The following is a 19,471-nucleotide window of genomic DNA, read 5'->3' on the forward strand; positions in this document are numbered from 1 at the left end:
TTACTACTCCTCTCCCCCCTTCCTGATTCTGAGCTGCGCTTACCATCCTATGTACATCCCTTCTGCCTGTGTTATGTTGGGCAGTATGGATGGTGTAATGGTTAGCATTACTGCCTCACAGCACTGAGGTCATGGGTTCAATTCCCACCATGGCCCTAACTGTGTGGAGTTTGTATATTCTCCCCGTACTTGCGTGGAGTTTCCTCTGGGTGCTCCGGGTTCCTTCCACAATCCAAAAATATACTGGTAGGTTAATTGGCTCCTGACAAAAATAACCATAGTGTGCATGTGGTAGGGAATAAAGATTGTAAGCTCCAATGGGGCAGGGACTAATGTGAATGGCCACAATATTCTCTGTAAAGTGCTGCAGAATATATGTGTGCTATATAAATAACTGGTAATAAATAAAATAATAAAATAATGATGTATGCAGTCTGCCAGACTCCACTATGTCATCAAAATGCCCAGCCTCAATTTCCTCATTCTCTTCCGTTTACTGGTCCTGGGAAAGAACGCTTCTCTTAGATTTGGATGCCATGTTACTTGGTGGCTGGTGTGTAGAGTGGGAAGTAAACAGGAAGCTCCTGGACTGTACCAGGACCATCAGTAATCAGGAAGAGGGGGTGTTCTCACAGTGGGCTGCTTTGTGATGGAACCTCCGTCTCTGTGATCACCAAAATAGATATGTGATCCTCACACCATTGGCAGTGACCAGTGCAATTGTCTTTTATACCTTTGTTTTCATTTCTCCATTTTTAATCAGTGGTATTCTTTTATTGTGTTCTTTATTTTGTTCTTTATTTTGTATCTTCACGAGTATATTTTTTGTGTGCTGTTTGTTAGTACATACAGTATGAACTAATGGCAGCCACTAAACTCCATATTTGTGTAAACCATCCTGATAACTTTTGTTATGTATGCAGTAAGTTCACATCCAAAAGTCAAAGCAAGCCTCTGATAGACTTAGGGATACAATTGATGATATCAGCCAGTGGCTCGCCGTTTCAAAGCCTGTAAGCATAATTTATCCACATTACAGTTCAAAATCATGTCTATCAGAGATGGGGAAAGGACTAAAGCCCTCCTGAAATGTGAAACAAGGTGGATCCACCATTTGAACAATGTGCCACCGTTGGTGCTCAGTAGATATTTAGCATAAACTGTTCATTGTGAAAATGCATCAATTTGAGGTTATTATGCATGTAGATTTGTCTGCCAAGGAGAAACCTGAGCTTGCTCCATCTGATGGGAATGCTTTGGCAGACAATGGCATTATTTCCTAAGTGTGTATTAAAGGTCTGATACAGAGATGGATGCAAATTCCACTGCAGCTGCAAACCCATAAACAACAGTTGTGCAAATATATGCAAATGTCACAGCTGCCAGGACTTCTATTTAGATCCGCCACTTGTGTATGAAGATACAAACATGGGATGCTAATTGGTATTGGCCATCAGAAGTAAGACACCAGTGCCATTTTAAGTTCTTTTGGGATCACAGTAGCAAACTATGACATGCCCCTGAAATGGTCACAACACGCATGAATTTGAGTCACCACTGTCAATGACTCCCCAAACAAATCCGTACTGTGTCCGTGTCACATGACTATCTCAGCACATGCACAGTGTGACTGAAATGCATGCGTGGTGGCAACAAAAATGACTCAATGCGTGCAACATCGATATTATATTCGTTTCTGAATTGGCCCTAAGCCACTGGTGTATTTTGTTTTCTAAATGAAAAAAAAAAAGATTTTATTTTGCAGGACCTGATCATTTAAACTGATAGACTGATGGGGAAGAGAAAGTGTAGTTTGGGAGGCCTTACCAAAAAGGACTTGAATTGTTCAACTAGATTGAGGTAAATACACTAAGGTAACAAATCACAGTTTCATGCAAGTCAGCTACCTGTGCACTCAGACTGCATGCAAAGTGCTAAATTCAGATGTTCACAAGTATGCCGAGTTGAATGCATCTACAGTATGTGGCAGCACCATTGGTTTATGGATATAACCAGCCCTTGCACCAGCCAAATATTCAGCAGTTGATGCACAACTCAATATTACCACGACACTCCCTCTCTCAACTGTCTACAACACGAACATGTAGTCAGAGTAGGCAGGGCAGGCAGAGTCTCTCCTGTCATACTTCAGCGTTTGGACTATAAAAATTATTACAATAATACAGTTAAGATATTTATAACTTAAAAGCATCTTCTTTGCATTATTGCTATAATGTTTGTAGTTACAACTTACCAGATTTCCGGGGCTCCCTGGAATTTCTGGGAGAGACGAGAGATGAGGCAGCAACAGCTCAGCCTCGCCTCTCATAGTTAGACACTGCCTGTAGACTGTGGTGGGGCCGCACCACAGCCAATAATATCGCAAATAATATGAGCCAGGGGAGGCATGCCCTACAGTGGGGGATGTGCTTGTGCTCTGATAGACGCCTCATATTAGTCATGTGACCAATCCAGGAAGTGCAGGAACAGACTGGAGCTGAGCAGCATGGCAGGGGAGTATGGGAATGGGGACCTGAAGTGCCAGCAGCAGTTGCCCGTGCACAGTGAGTTGGGTGACTAGCAGGCAGTATCTGGATCCTGCTTGCAGCCTCCCTGTCTCTATATAAGTGATAACAGGGGCCTGTCCTGGCTGCAGTGATGAGACCTAGTGTACAGATATGCTCCTGCCCTCAGACCCACCTCCATGTGTTCCTTTCCAACAACTGACCTTACTGCACTTAACTGGTCTACATGTGAACACTCCATTACCACCACAAAAGGAGTTGCAAATGAGATATGTACAACTCTGAATTGCCCACAGATGCAGGTGCTCGGTGATGGTGCATGCTCAGTGCTAACAGTTGCAAAGTCCATTCGCAAAACATATCTGTATGCTATTCAACATCACCTAGGAAATTTCAATTTTTTCCGTATAATTACTGTAAAAGCTATAGAAATAATGGTAACAGCTCCAAATGTATACCCAGTGTCAGAAATGCAAAAATATTACAGGATCATGAGTCAAAATGTAGAACTTGCAACATTTCAATGATCTCACTGATTCCCCCATATTAATGCAATTACATTCTCCATAAAGAAACACATATTTGCCCTTCATCATTTAAAATTAAATCCAGAGAGATGGAAATAAAATAAATGGTGTCATAAATCTGACAATATTAAAACTAACATAGTGCACATCTCAAAGGAATTGAGTCACAAAATACAAAACATATTTCATCTTGTTTTTGCACATGAGAATGTACAGTCTGAGCCTAGTTTTTGTGCTTGAAGGAGGGTGACATTAATTACTGCTTGTAGTGTATCCTTGGTGATTTCAGGAATAAAAAAATATTCTCCTACAGCATGTTTGATGTTGGAATAGCAAGGCTCAAAATTTGTAGATGGAGTATGTACAAATATGCATGTAGAGTTATTACAGAATCCAAAAATAATACAAATCAGTTTAAAGTAATTCAATGACTAATCTACTAAATAAATATAAAGCTGAACATTTTCTCTACTTTGGGGTCTATTTACCAGTGTTAATTTGGTTGATGAAAATTTTGACTAAAAGTATTTGTTGACTACAGTTTATTTCAGGACTTAAATTAGACTTAAATGAAAACTGAGATCCATTGACTAAATCTTAACTAAAATTCAGCTAAAATAGTGACTAAGACTAAAACTAAATTTAAAATCCTTGTCAAAATTAACACTCAAAGTAGGGTTTTACATTTTAAAAAACAATTATGTGTTAAAGATATTTGCAGAAAACAAATATGATCTGCTGTGAAGGAAATACTGTATGAATGTGTATTGCACTTGTTTGTTCTAACAAACTTAAGGCATGAATTTGTATATGATATATGGGAGCACCTTGGTAAGTCAGACTCAGGGCCTGATTTGGATTTGGAAGCAAGGCAGAAAAAGTATGTAACATAGTAACATAGTTGCTGAGGTGTGGGGGGGGGGTTGTTTAGTTTGTATTTTAGACTCATTTTAACTGCGGTGAAAGTGTAGCCTTTTTTATTATTACTATAGTGCATGATTTACCCACCATAACCCTGTATATCCTTATCCATTCAGAATTTATCTAGACCATTCTTAAAAGCAATGACCAAGCCCGCCACTACTACTCTCTCAGGCAAGGAATTCCAAATATGTATTGTCCTTACTGTGAAGAAACCATTCCATCTCTGTGTGCAGAATCTCTTCTCCTCTAACCTAAGCGGGTGACCACGTGTCCTTTGTGACGATCTTGCCAAAAACGAATCCCCCGCTAGCTCTGTGTATTGTCCCCTTATATATTTGTAAATGTTAATCATGTCCCCCCTTAATCTCCTCTTTTCCAATGTGAACATGCCTAGCCTATCAAGCCTTTCCTCATATTCTAGAGTCTCCATCCCCTTAATTAATTTGGTCACTCGTCTCTGAACCTTTTCTAGGTCCAGGATATCTCTTTTGTAGTATGATGCCCAAAATTGTGAACAGTAATCGAGATGCGGCCTCACTAGTGATTTATACAGTATATAGGAAGTTTAACACTCTCATCCCTTGCATCGATTCCCTGCTTTATGCATGCTAATACATTGTTTGCCTTTTTTGCTGCATACCTACTTTGGACACTACTGTTAAGCTTGTTATCTATGTGGACACCTAAATCTTTTTCCAGCACGGAATCCCCATTTAGTATGTAGGTAGTGTTTCTGTTCTTGCTACCAAAGTGCATTACCTTACATTTGTTTACATTGAACCTCATTCTCCATTTTGCTGCCCAAGCTTCCAGTTTAAATAAGTCATTCTGAAGAGACTCAGAAACCCCCTCCGAATATATAACCTTACACAATTTGGTGTCGTCTGCAAAAATTGACACTGTACTCTCTAGACCTACTGCTAGATCATTTATAAAGATGTTGAACAATAGTGGACCAAGTACAGACCCTTGTGGCACACCACTTAGTACCTCAGTCACGTTTGAAAATGTTCTATTTACCACCACACGCTGCTTCCTTTTGTCTAACCAATTGCTGACCCAAGTGCATATTTTGTTCCCTAGCCCGATTTATCTTAATTTGTAGATAAGTCTCATGTGAGGTACTGTATCGAAAGCTTTAGCAAAGTCTAAAAAGATTACATCCACCTCTTTACCTTGATCCAGGTTTGCACTAACTGTTTCATAAAAGCCAATTAAGTTAGTTTGACATGAACTATCCTTCACAAATCCATGTTGATTCCTATTAATAACCTTATTGGTTTCAAGGAACTCCTGTATACTATCCCTTAGCATACCTTCCAGTAATTTCCCCACAATAGATGTAAGACTTACTGGTCTATAATTGCCTGGTTCAGATGTACTTCCCTTTTTAAATATTGGCACTACTTCCGCTATACGCCAGTCTTTGGAGACCATGTCTGATGTAAATGAGTCATTGAAAATCAAATATAGGGGTCTTGCTAATTAGGAGTGTAGCTCCATGAGAACCCTTGGATGAATTCCATTGGGACCTGGTGACTTATTAACCTTAATTTTTTTAATCGGTTACAGACTATTTCCTCAGTTAAATGAGCATTCAGCAGTGGAACATTGTCATTGATGAGGTTATGCACCATTCCTGCCATCTGATCCTCTCTTGTGAATATCGATGAGAAAAAACTGTTAAATTTTTCGGCTATGTCCATGTCGTCTTTGATTAGGACACCCATATTGCCTTTTAAAGGGCCTATACTCTCTTTCTTTAATCTTTTACTGTTGTTATATTTAAAAAACTTTTTGGGGTTTGATTTACTTTCAATTACTATTAGCTTTTCCATTTCTATTTTAGATGCTCTGATTCCTTTTTTGCATATTTTGTAACAGTCCTTATAGTACGTATATAGGTGGTCATTCCGAGTTGATCGCTAGCTGCATTCGTTCGCTGTGCAGCGATGAGGCAAAAAAAGGCACTTCTGCGCATGCGTATGTGGTGCAATGTGCATGCACGACGTACTAATACAACAAACTATGTAGTTTCACATAGGGTCTAGCGAAGTGGGCATTTCTGGGTGGCAACTGACCATTTTCAGGGAGTGTTCGCAAAAACACAGGCGTGCCAGGAAAAATGCAGGCATGGCTGGGCGAACGCAGGGCGTGTTTTTGACTTCAAAACAGGAACTGAACAGTCTGAAGTGATCGCAAGCGCTGAGTAGGTATTGAGCTACTCTAAAACTGCACAAAAAAATGTTGCCGCTGCTCTGCGATTCTTTTGTTCGCACCTCTGCTAAGCTAACATAAACTCCCAGTGGGTGGCGGCATAGCGTTTGCACGGCTGCTAAATTCTGCTAGCGAGCGAACAACTTGGAATGACCCCCATAGTTTAGTAAGTTTGTATCTGGAACAATCCATTTTACAATGCAAGAGGAGGAAATTCAGTTATATATTTTCTTTGCAGGGTAAATAGAGTCTGCTTGTAGCCCACAAATGTTAGACAGATTTATACATTTCATTTAGATTTAATTTGGACACACCCCACCCAAATCTAAATCTCTCTGAAAATGTTACATCTGCCCCACCTATAGTGCAACGTGGTTTTGTGCACTTTTTTGGGTTGCTTCCACATCTGAATAACCCTCTTATTACCAGCCTACTGAGCCTAGATTACTAAACACATACTGTAGTTAAATGTGTGCAAACTTCTCAAGGGAATCTTAGAGAAATGTTCTTCAGCAAAATCCACTACAGTATCATTAAACTGTTTGAAAAAGTTATGACTAAAACATTTACTAAAATTAGACTATTATGTAAATTGAGATACACTGACAAAAAAAAGAGAAAACCCCTAAAATGTGACTTTAAATCATCTACAATTTTAAGAAAGCAACTAAGACTCAAACTAGATTGAAAAATCACACTGTTATTTACTAAGCCTTGGAGAGAGGTAACGTGGACAGAGATAAAGTACCAGCCAATAATCACCTAACTGCCATGTTAAAGGCTGTATTTGCCAAATGACAGTTAGGAGCTGGTTGGTTGGGACCTTTACCTCTCTCCAAAACGTTATTGAGCAACTAGATCATAGGCTTTTCTATAATGGGTGCAAGGTGCACATGGGCCCATGGGTTCAGGGGGGCCCACACCGCACACCCTGCACTCATATATTATACTTAACCCTTGGAGTCCTGCGGTGGCAGCCCTGCACTGCAGACACAAATCATTTGGAAAATGGCCACTGTGTCCATTTCCTAGTGATTTGAGCATGCGTACTGGAGATGTCCTTGGGAACCAGGTTTGGGTGTCATGTTCCTGAAGACCTGCGCATGCACATTACACTCTAGTATTATGCCAGAGTCTAGTCGCTGCCAGAGAGGAGGGAGTCTGTATCAAGGTGCATGATGCAGATGTTTCTGATGGAAGTGTCATGTGCATGTACAGTATATAAAGCTCTGTGCAATTTTGACTGATGCATAGTGGGAAGGGATGTTTATTTCTGTTGCATCTCTTGCACCTAGCATCGTGCTGGTGCATGTGCTAGTACTAATGATAATGGTTGCATCTTTGGACGCTAGAACAGGCTTGCACTTTCATATTCATGGCTTTGTGACTTCATTTGGAGGATTGTTGCATAAGCATTTAAAAATATGTGCAATGTTGCAACCATAGGGAACAGGCACCACAGAAACATCAGATTAAGAATTAGACCTAAATGTGTATATTGTCCCTTATGCAGAAAAGTTGGTGGACCACACATAGCTACAGTATATGCTTGGTTTGATACCTGTCATCATCATCATCAATGTACACTTACAGCATCCTTAACTTTGGAGCAAAAGCTAAGCTCAAGAACAGAAGTATAAACGCTTCACACACCTCTGCAAAATCAGTTGAAATGTTCTGACATTGCCTACATGATTATGTCCTCTTACAGTCCAGTTATGGCCAGTTAATGGAAACTTGAGATGCAACTTTATTGTGCATTACCACACGCCCGTGACTCTGGATCATGCACAGTGCAAAAACACGCCAGCTATGCTTCACCAACATACATTTGTTTCACTCTGCATCAGTCTTATAGGATTTAGTGGAGCATTTCACATATTTTCATAGTAACATTTTGCACCATGTTCTACAAAATCAAAGCCCATTCTGGTGACTGTTATACAAAACAGAGTCTATTCTTGTGATCCATATACAGTATATAGATTCTAGAGCCCATTCTGCTGCCCATTAGAAAAAAAGACTTTTCTGATGCCAGGAATGCAAAAAAAGATCCCATTCTAGGTGGAATTATACAAAATGTAACCCTAATTGTGCAATTAATTAGGATAAATCTGCTTCCCTTACATATCATTATTTAAAGTTCTGGTATATAGCACTTTCCATGCTATTTGGAAGTTGAAGATGTCCAAGCGCAATTGTAACAATTATAAAAATATAGAATTGTCCAGAGTTAATGTAACACTAGTGGCCAGAGAAGTTATAATGTGGTTTCAATATATTAAGTAGTTACAGCAAAATTGCGTAGCATAAGTCTGGGACCTGTGTATCTTCTTTTATATATAGCCTCTGTTTCCTAATATTCACTTACAATTTAACTAAACACTGGTGTGCTGCCCTGAGGTATCTGGCCCTTGCCGGTTTGTGGGATGCAGCGCCCAGACTTAGACTTAATGTGTGTTACACCCAGTATTCAGAGACGCCTTGTAGTTGACCTGGGGGCTTCCCATACCTTTGTAAATGTATGCAACTGAGATCTCTGAAATTTCTACCACCATGTAGTTATCAAATCTTATTGCTGATGTTATCCAGTGTGCTAGGGGATACAAGTGTTTCTTGTTAAGTCAGGGAACTGTCAGAAGCGAAATACATACTGTACTTAGGCCAATATTGGCCATCTTCAAAACACACCTACCAACATTCCCAATAATGCTATTATCTATTTTGCTACATCTGTAATCCCAGTTGTTTTTTGTTTATTCACATTAAACAAGCTATTTTTCTCAAAGAATTTTCAAGTGAGGGTTTTCAAAAAGATATTTCAATCAAAATGCATTGGGTATAATTGCATGGAGACAGAGAGAACCTCTCCACAATATAGAGGAGTTCAACTGAACCCACATCCCACTTTATTAAGAAGTTGTTGTTGACTTTCAACCTCAGAGTGCAAATTTCATTGGAGTTGTTTACATTTTTTTATTGTTTTAATGTATCTATGCATTCCATTATAAATATGAACTTATAAGTCAAGAGGAGAAAATAAAGTGAACCAATAGTGAGAGTCACTACTGCTGATTTGACACACATATACATGTAAGTGTATGAGCACAATTATTATACAATTTTAGTTAGAAATTCTCAAATGTGTGTAACAATATGGGGTAATTAGCTCAGTAGAGGGGTGTATTTGGTGCAGTGTCTAAGGGTTACAGTAACTCAGGATCAACAGGATTTTCCAGTAAAGAAATGAAAAGTGCTTTACTGTCAGCATAAATAAACAGAAACAAAATGACAAACAGCCTAGCCCCCATTCAGGGCAACTATCTCACTCCTTGAGCCCTCACTATAAGTGTGCAGCTAATCTGCAAACATAAAGTCTATCACAAATGCACTCTGCTTTCTGCAGAGTAACACAGGCTCTGGCCTGGTCTCTGTCTTTGGGCAGCCACAGCTTATTCCATATACAGTCTCAGTCCTGCATCCTGCTGGTCTCACAGGCTCCGGCCTGGTCTTTGGCTGGCTGGGCTGCCTGCCACAGCTTTACAGTTGCAGCGGGCCTGTATCACTGCTTTAGCCCTACCTGGGTTTTGTGCAAAAGCCAGTCTCTATGTTTGTTCCAACACACGTAGAATGCTTCTAAAATTAAGTACTGCAAATAGGATACACAAGCAGCTCCTGCTGTTTAAAATAATATGAAGCATGCCTATATTCTGTGTGATCACCACCTGCTCTATTTCAACTTATCTATCTCTGCTTCCCCATCTCTCCCTCCTAAGGCTACATCACTAAGCGTAACATTGAGGCTATTGACACCTGTTTGACTCAATTCTCTCTCCCCTTCTCTCTCACATGCCCTGAACAAGCCACATCCCTATACAATGCATCTCTTACTTCTGCTCTTGACTCTGTTGCTCCACCAACCACTATTCACCCTTGCAGATCAACACCTTAACCCTGGCACACTAAATGCACAAGATATCTTCAAAAATGCTCACATACTGCCGAGCGACAGTGGAGGAAATCACGCTCTAAGGCAGACTTCCTCCATTTTAAATTTATGCTCTTATCCTTCAGTGTTGCCCTTTCCCTCGCTAAACAATCATACTTCAAAATTCTCATCTCTACCCAGTCTTCCAACCCCCGGCGCTTCTTTGCTATTGTTAACTCCCTCCTCTGCCCACCACCACCTCATCTCCCTTCCTCATTGTCTGCTCTTGACTTTGCCACTTATTTCACATCCAAGATTGACTCCATATGTCAGGACACCACATCCCACCACACCAGCAACCAGCCACCACTTATCCCTTGCCACCCCTCCCCTTCCCTCTCACAAACTCATCTTTCTCCCATGCATCTGGTGAGGAAGTCATGGCCCTAATCCGTTCCTCCCCACCACCACCTCCCCAGTTTGACCCAAGCCCTTCCACCTCCTCCACTACCTTTCTCCTTCTGCCTTTTCCCATCTTTCCCACCTTCTCAATCTCTTCCTCTCATCAGGCACTGTCCCCTCTGCCTTCAAGCAAGCTCTTGTCTCCCTATTCTTGAAAAACCTACCCTTGATCCAAACACCTTCTCCTACTATCGACCCATCTCTCTCCTCTCTTTTGCCGCCAAACTCCTTGAGCGTATTGTCTGTAATTGCCTTACTGCCTTTATTTCCTCTCACTCACTGCTTGACCCATTCCAGTCTGGTTTCCGTTCTCTCCACTGCACTGAAACTGCCCTCACACAAGTCTGCAATGACCTCCATGCAGCCAAATCTAAGGGCCACTACTCTCTGCTTATTCCTCTTGACCTCTCTGCTGCTTTTGACACTGTAGACCACCCTCTTCTTCTGCAAATCCTTCACTCTCTTGGTCTGCGTGATACTGCCTTCACCTGGCTGTCCTCCTTCCTCTCTGATCGTTCCTTCTCTGTCTCCTCTCATGACACTACCTCCCCCCCACTTCCACTAACTGTTGGTGTCTCCCAAGGCTCTGTTCTTTGTTTTCTCCTTTTCTCTCTCTATACGTCCTCTTTAGGTGAACTCATTAGTTCTTTTAACTTCCAATATCACCTCTATGCTGATGACACTCAAATCTACCTTTCCTTCCCTTATCTCTCCCCGGCTCTCCTCACTCATTTATCCAACTGTCTCTCTGCTATCTCTTTCTGGATGTCCCAAGTCTTTCCTAAACTAAGCATGTCAAAGACTGAGCTGATCATCTTCCCACCCTCTCGCACAACCTCACCTCCCACAATCTCATTATCCATTGATAGCCCCCAAGTATGCTGTCTTGGCATAATCCTTGACTCCTCCCTCTCCTTTAAACCACACATTCAGCACCTATCACAAACCTGTCATTTTCATCTCAAAAACATTTCCAGGATCAGGATTTGGGCTAAAATGAGAGTTCTATGTATGATGGGATGTTGCCCATAGCATCCAATCAGATTCCAGGTATTATATTCTAGAAGGTGCTAGATAAATGAGAAGTAGAATCTGATTGGTTGCTATGGGCAACATCCCATATTAAATAAAACTCCCATCTTAATAAATTAACCTCTTAGTGTGTTGCCACATTCCTTTTCTACTCTATGTGGGTGAATCCCTCCTGCCCCACAGCGCCATCTCTGGTGATACTGCCACATGTGATACTGCCAGATGTGTCATATGTTTTCTGAAATGTTGGACATTTTTCAAGCACCTATAATTGTTGGAAAGTGGTTCAGTATATCTGTCAAGCAATCATTCTGTAGATGATTGGATTATCTTTTCACTCCTCCTCCATGATTTGTTGTGGCAGTATTTTCACTGATCACATGATTTGCATGTTAAAGAGGGTTGCATGCAGCACTATACAATTATATTTAAGTTTCAATATTCTACACTATGTTTGTGGCATACATGGTAATAAATGATGCCCACACAGGACTTGCTGAACCAGTGCATAATTTATTGAGATGTTAGGATGTTACAGTCAGCATAAGCCTCTGGTTCAAATCATCACACCAACAAAAGTATTCCCCTGACTCTGACACTGACTAGACACTGTTGTCACCTATCTAGTCACTGGCCAACTTACTCAGTGTCAGTCCCCTGCCCCCAAATTAAGACCAGCTACATTTGCCCCCTCCCAAGCACTGACTAGCTGAACAATCACACCAATGTGGTCCACCTGTGAAACTGTGTTGTGTGTGTAGAAAATGGTCTGCTGCATAATCCTGCAGTCTCCCAGAGAAAGCACAGTCTCTCCCACAACAAACTGTGGCAAATTACCCTTTTTGCCCCAGTTTTATGACATGAGTTACATAAGAGAACCCAGAGATATCAATGGACTGATACAGAGTTTCATGCATAGCCATTTTGTAGATGTATCTTATGATATTTTTGCACTGTGGGTGATTGTGATCCTTACCAGTTTCAGGCACACCTCCACTCCTGGCTGAATGGGTATAACTGAGTGGTATATTGATGGGTGCGCTAAACCAGTGAGCACATTTGCCCTTTTAGCATTATTGCACTGTAGACTTGCTTCAAGTAAAGTATGGTAAGAGAATGCAATATCTTTGTATAATTAAAAACAATCCATGTAATTCTTTCAAAATGTATATATCTTTAAAATGTTTTAATTTTTAGCTTCCCTTTTAATAAAATGCAAACCTTTGATCTTCAGTTAAACATTTGGTTATAATTAAGCCTCTCATGTCCGGTATTCCCACAACAGTCCTTACTATTTAACTCAGAATGCCTATTATTCAGACTACTATAGTTCAAAGTATTAGTGTCATTAGCTTATATACTGTATGTAGCACCCAAAAGAACATATTATTATTCAATAGAAGAAAAAATAATAATAGGAGTTTAATTAAGGTTCTTGGATATTAACGGTTCCTGCTTTTTTTTACATTTCAACATTTAATAGATTACAAATGGATGAATGATTTTCACCTTTTGCTTGCAGTGGGAATACAGATATGTTGGTATTCTAAACAGTGGGGGTAATTCCAAGTTGATCGCAGCAGGATTTTTGCTAGCAATTGGGCAAAACCATGTGCACTGCAGGGGAGGCAGATATAACATGTGCAGAGAGAGTTAGATTTGGGTGGGGTGTGTTCAATCTGCAATCTAATTTGCAGTGTAAAAATAAAGCAGCCAGTATTTACCCTGCACAGAAACAAAATAACCCACCCAAATCTAACTCTCTCTGCACATGTTATATCTGCCTCCCCTGCAGTGCACATGGTTTTGCCCAATTGCTAGCAAAAATCCTGCTGCGATCAACTTGGAATTACCCCCAGTGAGTATTATTGGTTTATCAGTTCTGAACATAGAGGCTGATATTTTTTAAAACAGTCTCTCAAACTGTTTCATATCAGAAGTAAAGTTTGAATACGCATCAGTAGGTCAGAACCAGAACATCAGTTTGCTAATCTGAAGAACAGCCCCTGATTTCACATTATGCTTGTTGAGTCCCTTAAAGCTTGTCACCAAATATGCTTTTCTGCTCCACAGGAGGTTTCTGTCCTCCCTGAGCTCAATTTAGGACACCTACATTATGGTTGGACCGATGTATGGCTCCAGTCAAACTGCCCATGTTGATTTGGGTCTGTGTAAGCATGTTAGCAGGGTGCTTGGACACACTGGAGCTGAGTAATGAGGATGTGTCCAGCTGTGTCACAGGTATAAGTCTTGTATATCTACTGTACCTAATGACTTGCATTAAGAGCTATCAATCAATTTGCACAGAATTGGGCATGTTCTGATGTACAGTAGTACAATATTGTATCTGTTGCATCTGCTACTTAGTCGCAGGAACACGAAGGCAACATCAGCGCCTTAGTACATAGACCTGCTCATAAATCTCCAATGTACAGTATAGCAGTCAAGAGGTGAACTTTTGGCAGTTAAATATATTATTATTATTATTATTATTATTATTATAGTAGTAGTAGTATTAGTATAAATAAAGTATAGTATTATATAGTATAGTATGTTCTGTGATCCATATTTGGGTGCTTAATAGGGGTCTAAGGGTCTCCAACCAATAAGTCAGGGTAAATGATGCCTTAATGTCAGCATAAATGAACACAAAATAATCAACAGCCTAGCCCTCATTCAGAGAACTTCCTTACTGCTTCAGCCCTCTTTATGAAGGGGCAGATAGTCTGCAAACAACTTCACAAGTCTCTCAAAGTCCAACTTGCTTCTTGCAGGTATGACCACTGGCCTTTTGGCCTTGTTTCCAGAGCTCCACCTCTCTTCCCCCAGGCTTAACGTCCTTCAAACTTGTGTGTGAAGGTCCCACCATCGACTCGCAGAATTACTGAATTAGTGGCTCAACAACACCAACTACTTTCTTTCTTTCTTTCTTTCTTTCTTTCTTTCTTTCTTTCTTTCTTTCTTTCTTTCTTTCTTTCTTTCTTTCTTTCTTTCTTTCTTTCTTTCTTTCTTTCTTGATAGATCGATAAAGCAATAGAGAGATAGATAGATAGATAGATAGATAGATAAATAGATAGAAAGAAAGAAAGAAAGAAAGAAAGAAAGAAAGAAAGAAAGTGTCTCTCAGAATGAGCAGTACACACCCCTTCAGTGCCACACGTATATGCATGGGAAATCCATCTAGGTACACCTTTGATATAAAAAATTTGATAGCAATACTATTATCTATAATATGAAACATACAGTACTGTAGGTGAAGGAAACTGTTATAGCATAGAATCTAGGCATCTCGGCTTAGTCACTGCTTTATGACACTTTTCTAGCATTACATTTAATGTTTCCACTTAAACAGAAAAAATAATATTTTATTTTTCAATTGCTCATTTCAAATACCATCTGTGATTTTTCAGAGTACTGTATTATGTATAGTTTCTCATTGTTTGCATAAGAAACAATTTATGCTGGCTGTTTACAATTATAATACAGAGATTTTTTTTGTTTACTGTACGTACTGTAGGTTTCCAAACTTCTTACAATTAAATAGTCACAAATACACTAGAGGCAAAACAGTGCATCATTTGAACAACATTAAAAAAGCATTGTTGTTTAAAGTCTATATCATTCTCTTATAGCATGTATCATGATTGCTTACTGTAGCTACCTAGATTCTTCAGTGACAACAGATGCTATCACATCTATCGTGAAACTCATCTTCTATCACTTCTAATTTTCTGACAGATTGCTTGTCACAGTGAGTGGCTTTAGAAGCATAAATTACTCAATCTTTTCCTTGCATTATTATTTTATGTTAAATGCCCTTTCTAAAAAGTGTTCTGGCTCGATGCCTTTGACATGATGTTATGCATCTTCTACTAACACATCTATAATGTCCAGGTTCTAGATGAACTAACCATGCTCTTATTTTCCATCAGATGGATAACCAAATTATGTTTAATTAAGTTAGCCGAGATTTGCTTTTACATTTTCAGCTTGTTTAAATATCTGTCACATCTTTTTTTTTTTTTTAACAATCTTTAGTGTAATTTAATTTGCTTTTAAGCATTTGTATCCTTAAAACAGGCAACAAAAGCATTAAAAAAAAAGGAATCCTGTTTTGTAACCAAATTAATCTTCTCATTAAGTAAGTGAGAACGTACTGTAGGCTCTATTTTGTTATTAATTTTTCTTTCAATTTTGCACTCTAAGTCTAAAGCCCTGGATTTATTGTAAGCAGTTTGGTTCAAAACCTGTATATCGCATGTAGTTTTAATTAGTACAAATGGCCTATGGTTTAAGGGAAACCACTATTACCATTGTATTACAAATCCTCACATTAATTCAGTTCTACTCAGCATGAGTGGGGGCAGAGGATTTACTACGCATTTACTCATTTCTGGTTGGAAGATTCACCTATCTGGGTTTTTTTTCTTATTATTTTAACTCCCAATGGATTAAGGTTGATCAAGAAAATAATAAGATGGTAGTATGTCTTTTTCCTAGGTCACTCACTACATATAATTTGATGAGGCACAATAATAAATATTAAGAAACAAGCAGTCAAATCTAAAATATAAAGTGTAAGAAGCAGTACAGATACGTTATCATTCGCCTAGCATTTTTGCCCTACACTGTATATCACATGACACTTGGTGTCACTTAGGGGGTAATTCAGAGTTGAGCAGCAGCAGCAAATATGTTAGCAGTTGGGCAAAACCATGTGCACTGCAGGTGTGACTGATAAAACATGAGCAAAGAGAATTAGATTTGGGTGGGGTGTGTTCAAACTGAAATCTAAAGTGCAGTGTAAAAATAAAGCAGCCAAGTATTTACCCTGCACAGAAACAATATAACCCACCCAATTCTAACTCTCTCTGCACATGTTATATCTGCCACACCTGCAGTGCACATGGTTTAGCTCAACTGCAAACAAATTTGCTGCTACGATCAACTCAGAATTACCCCCTTAGTCCCTTCACCATGGGTAACAATTTTCGCACTTTCGTAATTTTCCCTGAATTTTGCATCTTATTTTCATTGTAGTCGCATAAAAAGTCACTTACAGTGTGTAAGGCAAGGAATTGTTATGATATGTGATGCAACGCATGGTGAGGGTCAGTCATATTGATGTAACATGCCGGACTAGTAAAGCCCATTTCTTCACTAGGCGCTGTTGCTTCTTTGTAGTGCATCAGGATATGTACTAAGCCATCACAATAAGTTACACTGTTTGTTTCTTAATATGGAGCTTACACCACTGGAACAAAGGCGCCTCCATCTTCCCTGTGATCAGCTGACCGCTCCTCAACTAATTCCTGTCCAGATGTCCTGCTAATGAGTCAAGAGTCCTATCAGCAGCCAGGGAACCCTATATACAGTATGTCTCTCCCTAGCCACTACTCATTGCCATTACACCTTTTGCTGCTGCTAGTCCCAGTCCGCAGTATCCAGAATTTGACTCCGCTGTTTAGTGTGTTTCATCAGCTGTTGTGTATTTCTCCAGTGCTGCTGAGTGCTATCCATAGTCTCGCTTTGCTCGCCATGCTTCAGTCAAGGTGCTTCGCTTCACTCGGTACAGATTACCATTCCTATCGTAGACCACGTGAATCGTTAAGTATGAAAAAATCCCAAAAAATTGAAAAACTCATGTCGATCTTTTGACCTGTCGACCTAATGGCCATGTTGACCTAATGCGTGTCGACCTAATGGCATTGTTGACCTTTAATGGTCAACCTAATGAGTGTTGACCTAAGTTGTGTCGACCTAACGACCGCAACCCCTGCATCCTGGCTGCCTAGAATCCCGATGGGAGCACTATACTCAGTGTCGTTTCTAGCGGCGGGCGAGCCGTGCAACCGCACTGGGCGCCCGCCACGACACTTTGTTACTCCTTCTCGCCTCTCCCGAGTGCTCCTGCTCGGGGGGCGGAGTTTCGCGGAATGAAGCGTTGCGTCGTGACGTCACGACGCAAACGTGTCATTCCGCGAAGCCCCGCCCCCCCCGAGCAGGAGCGCTCGGGAGAGGCAAGAAGGAGATAAGCATGAAGGAGGAGGCGGCCGGCGCGAGGGACGTGAGGCGGCGGGACCGAAGAGCGGGAAGACGTAAGTATTCTCTCTCTCTCCCCCCCTCTCCCCCTTCCTTCCTCTCAACTTGAAACCTGCCTGCCGCTGCCGCACTGTGTAAAATGGGGACACCTGCCTTTGGGGATACCTGCCTGCCGCACTGTGTAAAATGGGGGCACCTGCCTGCGTACTGTGTAATATGGGGGCACCTGCCTGCGTACTGTGTAATATGGGGGCACCTGCCTGTGTACTGTGTAATATGGGGGCATCTGCCTGCGTACTGTGTAATATGGGGGCATCTGCCTGCGTACTGTGTAATATGGGGGCATCTGCCTGCGTACTGTGTAATATGGGGGCACCTGCCTGCGTACTGTGTAATATGGGGGCATCTGCCTGCGTACTGTGTAATATGGGGGCACCTGCCTGCGTACTGTGTAATATGGGGGCACCTGCCTGCGTACTGTGTAATATGGGGGCACCTGCCTGCGTACAGTGTAATATGGGGGCATCTGCCACGCTGTGTAAAATGGGGATACCCGCCTGCCGCACTGTGTAAACTAGGGATACCTGCCTGCGTACTGTGTAATATGGGGGCACCTGCCTGTGTACTGTGTAATATGGGGGCATCTGCCTGCGTACTGTGTAAAATGGGGATATCTGCCTGCCGTGCTGTGTAAAATGGGGGCACCTGCCTGCCGCACTGTGTAATATGGGGATACCTGCCTGCCGCACTGTGTAATATGGGGGCACCTGCCTGCGTACTGTGTAAAATGGGAATATCTGCCTGCCGTGCTGTGTAAAATGGGGATATCTACCTGCCGTGCTGTATAAAACGGGGATATCTGCCTGCCGTGCTGTGTAAAATGGGGATATCTGCCTGCCGTGCTGTGTAAAATGGGGATACCTGCCTGCCGCACTGTGTAAAATGGGGATACCTGCCTGCTGCACTTTGTAAAATGGGGGCACCTGCCTGCGTACTGTGTAAAATGGGGATACCTGCCTACCGTACTGTGTAAAATGGGGATACCTGCCTTCCGTACTGTGTAAAATGGGGACACCTGCCTGCTGCGCTGTGTAAAATGGGGACACCTGCCTGCCGCGCTGTGTAATATGGGGACACTTGCCTGCTGTAATGTGTAAAAAGGGGACTTTTTTATTTTTATTTTTTCCCCCCTGTGGTGGGTGTGATGATATCAGATGAGGCCATGCCCACTTTAATGAGACCACGCCCATTTTAATCAGGCCACACACCCTTGTCGGGAGCGCGCGCGCCTAAGGCGCGCGCATGCTTTTTCTTTTTATGGCTATATAGGGGGGAGGGCACACATTTTTTTTTTAGAGCAATAGGGGGGGGCGCATTTTGAAATCTCGCACTGGGAGCCAAATTGTCTAGAAACGGCCCTGACTATACTAAATATTATGTATTCAGCCCATCATTACTGTGTGCCTATATATGGTGTATGTAATGTATACAGTCCATCACTTTGTGCCTATACTGTATATCACTTATCAGGTGTACTATTATGGGACCATGCCCCCTTCCTTGTGAGACCACAGCCCTCCAGCGTGCACCGTCCCTTTATAAAGTTTATCCTATCCAAGGGCAACAAAATCTATATATTCGCTAACCAACAAATAATAAGCTTGGGCCAGCCCTGATTGGAACCAGGATCACAGGGGAGCAGGCAGTAGTGCTTCATTTAGTTCTACAAAGTTCCACAATACAATTGTGTCTCTGCAAATACCAACACTTTTCCACCACTTTATTTTTCAAGGATGTACAATTTAGGTATTTTT

Source organism: Pseudophryne corroboree, chromosome 5 (genome assembly GCF_028390025.1).
Source record: "Pseudophryne corroboree isolate aPseCor3 chromosome 5, aPseCor3.hap2, whole genome shotgun sequence".
Classification (NCBI taxonomy): Eukaryota; Metazoa; Chordata; class Amphibia; order Anura; family Myobatrachidae; genus Pseudophryne; species Pseudophryne corroboree.